The 13354-nt window shown below is 39.0% G+C and overlaps 1 pseudogene; it reads right to left on the reverse strand.

Annotated features, from left to right (window-relative positions):
- Positions 1 to 11742: 11742 nt before the first annotated feature.
- LOC142177838 (small nucleolar RNA R71) lies at positions 11743 to 11841 on the reverse strand (annotated as a pseudogene).
- Between the last annotated feature and the right edge of the window lie 1513 nt (positions 11842 to 13354).

The raw sequence follows: 13354 nt of genomic DNA on the forward strand, positions 1-13354 counted from the left end.
TCCTACTACACTTGCAACACATTTTTGGGTAGGTGCATATATGTCTAGTGGCCTTGTGGGCGCAGAGGCGCGGTTATTGTGGGGAATTAGGTGAGTCGCATTCTACGTTACGAGTCCGTAGCCAACAGAGTCTCTTTCAGAGTATTTATCTTTCTCCTGTCTGAATTTGTATTCCATACAGATGTTATATTTTATTTTACATTCCTAGTTGAGGATCATGTACTTGTGACACCAGGTCTTGGGGTGATTTGGGTTGTCCTGTATTGAAATTATTGTAAAATATTATTATTTACACTGTAAATTTCACCTTTTACTATTTAATTGAAGGAAATATGATTTCAAAATTTTTAAAATGAGAACCAAATTAAGTATTTATTTTTGGCTTGCATGACAGCGGGGTCCGGCGCCATCATGACCTTTAATGGATGTTGGGTCGTGACAACATGGTATTAGAGTACTAGGTTCACTTAGGTCTCATGAGTCATGAGCGAGTCTAGTAGAGTCTGTACTTATCTTCGAGAGGCTACGGGACTGTTAGGAACACTTCTCTTCTTGATTCCTCATCGTGCGATTCGATTCCTTTGAGGCTTATATTTATTCCCTTCTTATTCAGTCTTATGCGACGTGAAACATTTGTCATAAATTGGGAATAGAGGAATTTTAATGGTACTGCAGAGGTAGTGCGGGATGTTTCTCCCTGCGTATTTGATTGGGCTATTGTCGTCGCCTTGCGGAAGGTCGTTCTGTCATTTCAGCTCAGTATGAGTATTGCCTATGGTTTGAGCTTTGGCACTGATTGTTATGATGATTCGTGTGTTGCTATCACCTAGTGATTGTCATTTCAACTCAGTATCAGTAAATTCTTGATAGAAGGCTTTCTTATTTCACGGCTTAGAGGTTCAACATTTAGTTCCGGCAGATGAAAGGCAATCGGACTAATAATGTCCGGGTTGGATTGATGGAGTAACGAGACTTGGTATTTTCGAGTATGGTGGAATTTCCATCTGTGATGTGATGTCATCGTCCTGGATTGGATGCGTTAAGTTCGCCGGTGTTGTGGTCTTCTTCAATTCCCCTTCGGGGCGGGGTATTATGAAATGGTGTCGAAGAAGCGGTTGTCAGAAATAATGGGGTGTAGCGATTTTGGAATAGAATCGATGTTTCTAGTGTTGATGGCTCGAGAAAGACAATCTCCGAAAAGGTTTAAAGTGGGTAACGATCAATTGGTTCAAGTGCCTACAGAGATAGATTTTGATTTAAGGAAACAACTGGGCAGCGAAGGATGAGGAAGAACATGTGGGAGGTGTCTTGTGGTGGTTAACATTCTAGAAGGTCAAGTGTGAGAAACAGAAGTCGAGTAGTTTCTTAAAGGAGAGGGTTTGACCAAAGTGGGAGAGTGGCAGAGCAGTATATGGGTTCTGTGGTAAGATGACTTCACGCCTTGAGAAAGTTTAGAGTGATTTGGGATTCATGGTGGACAGTGACTCGGTTACGGGCTTAATTTGGAATATTGGCTGCTATACGGACGAAGGTTGGATACAACAGAAAGGAGTTGCTTGATATGAAGAAGGATACAACGGGACTTTGGATTGGGATGTATTGTCGCACCTCAAATTGATGTCCATGAGGAGTGAACTGATTTGTACAGCTGGTGAATGAGCACGGGCTCAGGATGGGTTAATGCTTTTGTAGTAATTATACCCAGTGCAGCGGCACTGGATGATGTCGGCATGGAGTTTTCACAAGTGGGCTATCTCCTGTGAACAGGTTAGCGGTTGCGTGGTGTTGACGAAGCTCCTACTAAGAATTTCTACTGACTATTTAGGAAGAGGTCGAATATATGCATGTGGCTAGTGATTTAGAGTGGCCATGAAGTGTTTAACAGAAAGATTTCGAGATATTTTGTGGGTTGATTGTGCAAGATCATGTCAATGGGGGATAAGGAATCTTGGTGGGTTCCATAGTTATGCAATGGCAGCTTCAAGATAAGTGGGAAAGCCCCACCGTCTGCAATTTAATTGCATGGTTATCTACTTGTGAGGGTTCTGGTTAGCAGCATATTGATAGTTTATTACGACTAAGGAAAGAAAACATCAGTGGAAATTTGAGCAAAGGATTTGAGGAATGTACGCTACAATTGGCCTTATCGATTCATGTTCTGGCTTTGGGAAGACTCGGGATTTATGCTGTAGAGGTGAGTTACAAGGAACGTGATTCAGCCGGGTGCTTCTTTGAGAGGGTGTTCATGTGCCAGCAGGGCCTTGGAGTTTGATCATAATTGGGAACAAGTCAGAGTGGGTGACTCCCAACAATGGTTCTAGTGGGTTCAACGTGCGGTGCCTAAGGATTTCGAGCCAGTAGTATGGTTAAGTATTGAACTTTTGCAGTGGATTATGAAAAGTGGCTTGGAGTGATCTACGTTATCTTCGGTCTGCGGTGTGGAATTGGAGGAATGGGAGGAAATAACTCCGGATTCATAAAGGAATTTTCAGAATGGGTGTACCAGTTGAAGATGCGAATATGCGCATAGGGAGGGTATGAGATGGTTTGTGGGTTTAGGAGACAATGTGGTCTCGTGAAATAAGGTTACTGAGGATGAGTGCAGATTTTGGTTCATGATATTTTGAATGGAGCTATTATTATTCCGAAGGCAAGTCCGAAGTAAATTAGAAGAAGTGGCTCAGTTGGTAATGGTTGAATCAGCACGGTTATGGCAGTGACCAATTTCTCCAGCGTGAAGTTATACATGTGGTTTGTGGTTGTACACTTGGGCTTGAGAGCCACCACAACTTAGTTGATTTGGGAGGTATTCGATTCATATGGCATGTTGTGTGAAAATGGATCCCGGAAGGGATATGGTGGATTAGACCACTACTTGGGGTTGTATTTTCTGCGGTTATGAGAATTCAGTCACGTGTTGCAATGGTTCTCCTAAAATGAGTCAAGTGAGAGGTTCCTATATGATGAAATGTGTATTCTATTAGTGGTTCAAGAGTTATGATGAAATTATTGTACTCTTGTGCATTGGCATGATTAGGTGCAGTGAGTAGCATAGGAATTGGAAGTTGAGGATCAAGGTTGCGGTTCGGTGTTGACAAGAATGTCACGAGCTCGGATGATCAGGGAAGAATTCAGATGTTTAGAGTGAGCTAGTATTGTCTTTAGCGTCACCTGAGATCGGTGTCCTGTGTAAGAGGCTTGGTGTACTGATTTGTGACTTCTTCATTTTCTTTACAGCGCTAGTGTGGCCGGTGGTATGGATGTGCAGACTTGTTACCTGGTGCGGAAGGTCGTGGGAGCGTATCCCATGGGAAGATTGTATAAGTGTGACATGTAGTAACTTGATTGATTAATAATTGTAACCAAGTATGGAGATTTGGTACTATCGCTAATGTGAGAGTTTAGGCCTGAAAAGTGCTCTATTCAGTTGGTTGTGAATTGCGGAAGTTTGTTCCGGATTTGACGGTTGTTCTTATGTGTTATGGGAAAAAGGGTTGTTGTGGATCCTTGAAAGGTTATTAGCCCAGTACGGTACGATTAGAATCAACTTGAGGTCTGTGGATGGATCTAAATGTGAATGTGGGCTCTATATCAGGCCGGATGTGTTCATTTCAGCATAGCGCTATATTCGAAGGGGTCTTCGGGCCTTGGATGTTATTTCTGTTGTCGGCCTTTCCGTGTAGTCTCTATTGTGTCATGTGGGTTCTGAGGCGGTTTGATTATTCACACTCGTATTGAGATCCCATATAGTTTGTGGTGTTATATGAGCAGGATGGCTCTTGAGATGCAAGTCATTTATTGCACCTTTGTTGTGCTTGAGATTTATTGCGTATGAGGCTGCCTGTCTCCCCAGGATTTGTATTATGCACTTGGCGTGCCTATGGTTGATATTCGGGCATTTCATGAGTATAAGCATTTCTTTCAATTATTATGGTTATATCGGGTGGCACGTCGCTGCGGATATGTTGTTTGGATCGGGTGGCACGCCGCCATGGGTATCATGGTTGGATCGGGTTACACGCCGCAACGGTATCATGTGTGGATCGGGTTGCACGCCACAACAGTGTGTTATTGAGTGCAGTTTCCCATATCTATTATTGTGTGTTTTGTTTTCATTTCCTGAGGAAGGTTCATAACATCCTTTCGGTTGTTTAATTAGTTACGTGGGTTGAGTAGTTCTTTCCAGAGTTCGTTCTTCCTTATGTATCACATGCGAGTTTGTGGATTGTTGGCGCATGATGGCATCAGATGAGACCTTTGGTAGTGTTTGTGGTATCTTATTGTCGGAACAACTTGTATTAGGTGAGACGAGATTATTGGACCTGGGATCAGTGTGATCGGATTATATGAGGCAAATTAAAACAGTAAATATCGTTATTTGGCTCATAATGGGGTAATGGTCCTTGTCAGGAGAAGGGACTCAATGATTTGTCGACTCGGAAGTTGGTTATGAATTTCTACACATCTTTTCTGTTGTGGAAGTATTGCGAGAGTTGAGACGGGACTTATATACTTTGTGAGGTGCGTGTGGGCATCAGATTCGTGGGATTTGACTATCGTTATGAGAGGATGTTATTATGGTCATGTGGGTTACACGGTGCATGGTATGAATTTAGTAAAGGTATGCAATCATGTATTGGTGCATCGTGTAGTGATGGATACAGTGTTCGTATGTTGGAAACAGACCTGGTAGAGAATTTCAGGTATTGGAATTTGGCTCTAAGGCTTATTTGATTAGATAAAAGGGAGGATTTTCAGGTTTGCTCGAGCAAATGTGCTCAACTGGGTTGTGGTAGCACGAGTAGGTGCACGAAGTGTTAAACAATGATTTTGGACAACTCCAAAGCAGTTCTTAGCACGTTCGAGGATGAACGTATATTTAAGTGGGAGAGAATGTAACGACCCGACTGGTTGTTTTGAGATCTAGCGCGTCATTCAGTGTTTTGAGACCTCGAGCAGCTTCACTTCAGGTATTATGACTTGTGCGCGTGGTCAGAATTAAATTTCGGGAAGTTCGGAGTTGATTTGGAAAGAAAATTCTAATTTCGGAAGCTTTAAGTTGGAGGAATTGACTAAAGTGTGATTTTTAAGTAAACGACCTCGGAATCAGGATTTGAAGGTTCCAACAGGTTAGTATGGTGATTTTGGACTTGGGGGCGTATGTCCAGATCGGGTTTTGGATGACTCGGGAGCGTTTCGGCGCCTATTGTAGAAGTTGGCATTTTGGAAGGATTTCATAAATTTGAGTTGAAGTGCATTTCAATGATATCGACGTCCATTTGGGATTCCAAGTCTGGGAATAGCTCCGTATGATGATTCCTGTCTTAGGAGCGCATCTGGAAGTGGATTTGGAGGTCCGTAGGTCATTTGGGCGAAAGTTGGAAATTTGGATAATTTTAATAAGTTTGATCGAGCGTGGAACTTTTTGATATCGTGTTCGGATTCCGATTCCGAAAGCTGGAATAGGTCCGTAATGTCGAATGTGTCTTGTGTGCGAAATTTGAGATCAATCGGACGTGATTTGATAGGTTTCGGCATCGATTGTAGAAGTTGAAATTTCAAAGTTCATTAAGCTTGAATTAGGGTGCAATTCGTGATTTTAATGTTGTTTGGCGTAATTTGAGGTTTCGAGTTAGTCCGTTTTATGATTCCAAACTTGTTGGTATGTTCGGGCGGGGCCCCGGGGGGCTCCGAGTGGCAATCGGACGAGGCTCAAACCAAGTTAGAAATTGGGAACAACAGCTGAAGCTCCTAGATGTTGTCATAATCGCACCTGCGAAGCATTTGCTGCTGGTGCGGGACCGCAGATGCGGCCAAGGCACCGCAGGTGCGAAAATCGCCTGGGCAGTAAGGTTTTTAAAAGACAGGATTTGGCAATTTTCCTCCACTTTTCATTTGGTTGGGCAATATTTGGAGCTCTTGGAAGGGATATTTTCGTCATCTATGTCAAGGTAAGTGATTCCCACCTATTGCAAGTTAAATACTTGGATTATATATGGATTTAGACTTAAAAATTTGTAGAAATTTGGGATTTTGTATAAAATCTAGAAATGGATATTTTTGGATTTTGACCACGAAATTGAACATGGAATTTGAAATAAATTATATATTTGAGTTTGTGGTGTCATGGGTAAAGTTTATCTTCGAAAAGTTTAGGAATCCGGGCACATGGGACTGAAGGTGATTTTTATCGGCTTTTCAAGCGGAGTTAGGAATTGTTGTAAATTGAATTATAATGAGTATTAGAGTATATATTTATGGGTTTACATATTTATTAACTAGTTTGGGATCCGGTTATGGAATTTCGGAGCGAGATAAGTCTCTTTTCTAATCTTGTAAGAGGGAATTAACCCCATAGGCAATATAATTCAATATGTGCTTCTATTTTGGGGGGCTACATACGCACGAGGTGACGAGAGTCCGTGCGTAGCTACTAATATGTTTATGTCCAGGTAGTCTAGGACCCAGATCATGTCATAATTGCAATGCTTGCATCCTACTTGTTGATTTAAATTGCTTAAATTATATCGAAACTTGGTAAAGGAACTTTAAAAAGGTTAAACTTCATTTACTTGACCGTTAAATGAGAATTTGAAATCTTGGAATAATTACCCCTTAATAAATCTTGAATTGGTTGTTTAATGTGTTTTCTCTTTTGTGGAGCGGGCCGAACGCCTCGATAGGTTAAATAGATGCATCTATGGTTCGTGTCGTTCGACCCTCGGTAGTGCACAGTTTAAATATTATATTGGATCGGGTCGTACGACTTCGGCATGATTTGCGCATGATTGAATTGGTTGCTTTGAAATTTATGATAATTGATATTGCTTCATTGGCCTGAGATACAAATTGATAAATGATGAAAAATAAATTTGGAAATTTCTTATTAACAAAGAATTATTCACTTATTTCATGATATTGAGCTTACAGTCGTTCTACGTAATCCATACGTAGTTATATCATTGATATTTTATTTATAGCCCATAGTAAGTGTCGAAGTCGACCCCTCGTCACTACTTCTTCGAGGTTAGGCAGGATACTTACTGGGTATATGTTGATTTACGTACTCATACTACACTTGCTGCACATTTTTGTGGAGGTGCATATATGTCTAGTGGCCTTGTGGGAGCAGAGGCTCGGTTATTACAGGGACTTAGGTGAGTTGCATTCCACGTTACGAGTCCGCAGCCAGCAGAGTTTCCTTCAGAGTATTTATCTTTCTCCTGTCCGAATTTGTATTCCGGACAGATGTTGTATTTTATTTTACATTCCTAGTTGAGGCTCATGTACTTGTGATCCCAGGTCTTGGGGTGATTTGGGTTGTCCTGTATTGAAATTGTTGTAAAATATTATTATTTACACTGTAAATTCCACCTGTTACTATATAATTGAAGAAAATATGATTTCAAACTTTTTAAAATGAGAACCAAATTAAGTATTTATTTTTGGCTTGCCTGACAGTGGGGTTCGGCGCCATCATGACCTTTAATGAATTTTGGGTCATGACAGTTGCCATCTTAAACAGTTGAAGTTCAAGAACTAAATGTAGTTCAAGAACAGGTTAATGAACCAGTTCCAAACCAAATTGAACAACAACCAAATCCAACACAAGGTGAGCAAGTTGTACAAGAACCTCTTAGAAGGTCTACACGAGAACGTCATGTACCAACTAGATTAAGTCTAATGGCACAAGATGATGTATCAAACAAGGTTGATCATAATGATGATGACCCTAAGACCTATGAAGAGGCGACACAAGGTTCTGACAATGAAATATGGCAAATGGGTGTGAAAACGGTTTTCCTTAATGGTGAGCTAGAAGAGGATGCGTACATGACACAACCTGAAAGTTTCACATCTCCGCCTGATCATAATAAGACTTGCAAGCTTCAAAGATCCATTTATGGACTAAAGCAAGCTTCTAGAAATTGGCATATTTTCTTTAACTCAATTGAAAAGTTCAGGTTTGTTAGATGCGAAGAAGAATCTTGTGTGTACAAAAAGGTTAGTCAGAGCATAATTATAGTCTTAGTACTGTATGTTGATAATATACTACTCATAGGGAATGATATACCGTCATATAAAAGTATCAAGATTTGGCTCTGTGAATAGTTCTCCATGAAAGACTTGGGATAAACAACTTATATATTGGGAATAAAGATCTATAGAGATAGATCGAGGAAGCTGCTTGGACGTTTCCGGTCTTTGTACATTGATACCATCTTAAAGAGGTAAAACATGGATAATTCCAAAAGAGGCTATCTACCGATATGCACTGGAAGTACTCTCAGTAGGGAGGATTGTCCTAAAACACCTAAAGAGTGAGAACACATGAGTAGAATTGCTAGGGCAGTGGGAGTTATCATGTATACCATAACATGTACACATCTTAATGTGGCTTATGCACTAGGAGTGACTATCTGATATCAGGTAAATCCTGGTGAGGAACATTGGAAGGTGGTGAAGACCATTCTTAAGTACTTAAGAAGGACTAAAGACCAATTCCTCATTTATGGAGATTCTGAGTAGAAACTTAAAGGTTATACTAATGCAAGTTTTTCTTCAGATAAAGCTGATAGCAAATCTATTTCTGGTTATGTGTTCACCTTAAATGGTGGTGCAGTGAGTTGGAAAAGTTTCAAACAAATTACAGTAGATGATTCAATGACTGAAGTAGAATATATAGCAGCTAGTGAAGTTGCATGGATGGAAAAGTTCTTAACTGAACTTGGTGTGATTCCTTCAATAGAAGGTGCAGCTTCATTATTGTGTGACAATACTAGAGCCATTGCTCAAGCAAAAGAACAAAGACCACACCAAAAATCCAAACACGGTCTGCGAAGGTATCACTTGAGAAGAGAAATTATTGAACGTGGAGACATTGAGATTCAAAAGGTTGATGGAAAGAAAAATGTTGCAGACCCATTCACTAAAGCTCTTGGCGCAAAGGAGCTTGCCAAGCATAAGTAAGAATTGGGAAAGAAGTACAATAGCGATTGGCACTAGTGCAAGTGGGAGATTATTAGGAATATAGTAGATATGCCCTAGATCCAATCTCATTTTTGATGATTTGAACATATTTTTGTGAACGTTAATTTGATATAAAATATATGGCATATGATATTCTTTTATCATAGTTTTTATTAATTGTTTGATTAACTTGATAATGTCCTTGATTAAATTTTGAGACTTAATATTGTGACGGAGATCATGATAATGAGAGTGAAGTTTCTTATAATTTAATTTAAATTTGTTCTTGATCGTAGGATTATTAATTTGGACATTAGTAATCCGGTTAGATCAATATTTATGTGATCATCTTTATGAGATAAAGAATAGATTGATCTCATTAATTAAATCACATAAATAGATGATGCATATGGAGATATGATCATTGAACCGACTCATTGGATAATTCCTAATGGTTAGAATTACCATAAACTGTCAATGGGATATTCTCTTGAAGAATGTGATGTAAGAGTTTCCTTTGACTTGAGATTGTCATAGTAATTGACAAGTTATTTATTGTGCTTTAATACTAGACACCTATGGCCCTAGGGCAATAGTTGAAAGGACATTGGGTATGATTAAATTCTTGTAGAATTAGTGATTAATCAATATGAAATCTGTCAACTCTTGGTAATGAGTTTAAGCTTCATGTTCTCATGAACTATAAACGACCAAATTAAGACCTTTGCGAAGGTAATTGAATGAAAAGAAGAAAAGAGTTTCTTGGGTCATTCAATGGTCGATTATATTTGATATGAACACATAGTTGGTCACCTATTGAGATTTGACAGTTGAACCATATCCCAGGGTGACTCAGAGCTATAAGGACAAAAGGAAATACTACTTTATTCTTCTACTGATTCTTGAGAGTAAATTGTATACTTCATGCGATCTGGCCATTAAGGAGTGTTTCTAAACGCCATCCTTGATTAGTATATTGATATGATCAATTTACTACCGACTTAGTATTGAACCTATGGGATCGCACACTAACGAGTGTCCTCATCTTTGTTAAAGGATTAATTACTTTATTATTTGATAATTAAATTAAAAAATTTAATTAGTCAAATAAATAAAATTCTTAATTCAAATAAAATATTATTATATTCTTTGCTAGCATAGAGAGTATAATCAATAATGTGTATAAATTGAAGTTTTCTATTTGGAATAAAAAATTAAATTATATCTCTTGGTTAAGGAGATTATATATGTGATATATACTATATCAAAAAGTCAACCCCCGGTCAAACTTTTCAAAAATTCAATTTTTGCTATTTCAAGTCTAATTCTGCTACGGACCTCCAAATAATTTTTCGGACACGCTGGAATTCAATTTTGAGGTCGTTTACACATAAGTGAATATACGGTCAACGTTTTCAACTTAAGTTTTCGATTATGAGACTAAGTGTCTCGTTTCACTTTGAAATCCTTTCGGACCCAAACCAACTAACCCGATAAGTCATAAATCAACTGTAAGGCATAAATTGAGCAGTAAATGGGGGAATGGGGTTGTGATACTCAAAACAACGACCGGTCGGGTCGTTACAGTAAGGTTGAGACTTAATCGAGAGAGGAGTTTCTACTAAACAATTGTACTTATAATTAAGTGAATTCGAGAGACTCACTTGAACATTAGAAGTGAATTATCTAGAGTTATATCCTGAAAAATTATCTAGAACCTATCCTATCAACACATATTTTCTCCCATTGATAACTTCCTTGCTTACCTTTCTTGCGATTGTCATTGGTCAATAGCTTTAGATTCTTAGTTAATTGTAGTTAGAATTCATATATATCTCCATTGTTGATCCTCTTGGATAGCAATCTATCTACAAACTACGATAATACTGTTTAAATCCAATCCATATGGATACGATATTTTACTATACAATCTTTGACTAGCGAGCACAATTTAAGTGTGTGTTTTGCGCTCATCAAATTTCTGCGTCGTTGCCGGGGATTAACAATCAATAGTGTTTGAACTAGTTTGTAGTGCTAATTCAGGAATTTATTTTATTTATTTTTTTTACTTTTATTTTGTTCTTCACGGGTTTCTCCTTCGTGTGCAAGGCAACAGGTTAAGTCCGTAATGTATGACATGATCTTCTTGTAAAGAAGTAATACCTTACAACCCAAAATTAGAAAAACACCTGCAACATGATCACCGTAAGGTTCTTGGGGAAAACTTCAACCCAAGAACACATGGCTAATAATGATGACAATGAGGTAGAGGCAGCTGCAAAGATAGCTGTTGAGGCAACCTATAGAGTTGCTGAAGAAACTGTCGAAGATACTAGGGGTCAAAGATTCAATCTAAATCGACTCTTGATTGAAGACCAGTTCGAGAATGCGGTACCAAGGCTTGGTAGATCATTGGGTGACTACTCCAGACCAGTCTACAATCAAGGATTGTCAAATGTTAGACCACCTCCAATTGCAGCCAATAATTTCTAGTTGAAGCAAGGTTTGCCTCAAACCATTCAAAACAGTTGCATTTTCAGAGGGAAGATGAACAAAGATCCAAACACGCATTTGATGGACTTCGAGGAGATTATGAACACCTTTAAATACAATGGGGTGTCACGAGATGCAGTGTATTTAAGGGTATTCCCCTTTTCACTTAAAGATGATGCGAAGTAGTGACTTCGAAGCTTGCCAAATGGATCAATTAAAACATGGGAGGAAATGACCAAAATATTTCTTGATAAATATTTCTCCTCAGCTAAGACGATCAAGTTTAGAAGAGAAATCCATAACTTCTGCCAGAAAGAGAATGAAACTGTTTTTGAAGCACGGGAGAGGTTTAAGGAGATAGTGAAGAGGTGTCAACATAGAGGAATTGAACTCTGGATGAAACTTTAGGATTTTTGGAATGGATTGACACTGACCTCGCGTAGAACATTGAGCAATGAAGTTGGAGGCCCCTTTATGAAGAAGACTCCAGAGGAGATAGTTACAATTCTTGATGAGTTATCTGAAGATACTAATCAGTGGCCCTCTGATAGTGTGGAAAGAAGAAAATCAACTGGTGTTCACCAAGTTGATGCTATTACATCTGCGCAAGTACAGCTTGATGCTATGGCTAAAGAAATACGAAAGCTAAATGTAGCTTCGATGAAAAATGTACACCACGTAACTTTTGATATATGTGGAAGATGGAACCCTACTCATGAGTGTCAAGCCTCAACTGAGGATGTGAATGTTGTAGGAATCTATAATTTTAATGCAATGGGTCAGAGGCAACCCGATTTTTCATGGAGTTCACCTGAGGGTACTGCAAATGCATGGGAACAAAACAACCCCAGATTCTAGGAACAAGGAGCTCCAGGTTTTCAAAATCAGCAGAGGCAGCAGTATCAATCTCCACAGTCGAATCAACCCAGAATGGAAGATCGTATGAAGACCTTCATTATCAAGACGGATGAGAGGTTTGATGCCCATGATGCATCTATTAAAGAATTGGGTACATCTTTTCGAAGTCTGGAAAGATAGGTTGGGCACTTAGCTACTCTAATATCTAAGAGAGCCCCAGGAACACTCCCGGTTGAGACACATCGAAATCCCTAAGAAATAGTGAATGTTGTAAATTTGAGAAGTGGGCAAGTGTTGAAAGATCTCACACCAATCCACAAAGATGTGAGACATGAAAAGGAAAAGCGAGGAGTAGCTGAAAAGTGGTGTCAAAAAGAAGAAGGAAGAGAACTCGAGAAGGGAGGAACCTGAGGCGAGCAAACATATGCATGCGATGCCTTTTCCCCAAAAGCTATGTAGAGAAAAACAGGTCAAGCAGTTTGAGAGATTTCTAGATGTGCTGAAACAGATTCATGTAAACCTACCATTCACAAAAGTGCTCTCACAAATATCGTCTTATGCCAAGTTCTTGAAGGAGATCCTGATAAAGAAGAGGAAAATAGAAGAGACCTTAGTGGTCTAGATCACAGAGCATTGCAGTGCAATATTGCAAAATAAACTCCCACAAAAGTGTGGACATCCAGGGAGTTTTACCATACCTTGATCTTTAGGCACTACTAATTTTGATAAGTCTTTATGTGATTCCGGTGCCTCAATTAATGTGGAGATCCGGTTAAATCAATATTTATGTGATCGTCTTTATGAGATAAAGATTAATTGATCTCATTAATTAAATCACATAGATAGATGATGTATATGTAGATATGATCATTGAACCGACTAATTGGATAATTTCTAATGGTTAGAATTACCATAAACTGTCAATAGGATATTCTCTTGAAGAATGTGATATAAGAGTTTCCCTTGACTTACGATTGTCATGGTAATTGATAAGTTATTAATTGTGCTTTGATACTAGACAGCTATGGACCTA

The sequence above is a fragment of the Nicotiana tabacum genome, chromosome 23 (genome assembly GCF_000715075.1).
Source record: "Nicotiana tabacum cultivar K326 chromosome 23, ASM71507v2, whole genome shotgun sequence".
In the NCBI taxonomy this organism is placed as follows: domain Eukaryota; kingdom Viridiplantae; phylum Streptophyta; class Magnoliopsida; order Solanales; family Solanaceae; genus Nicotiana; species Nicotiana tabacum.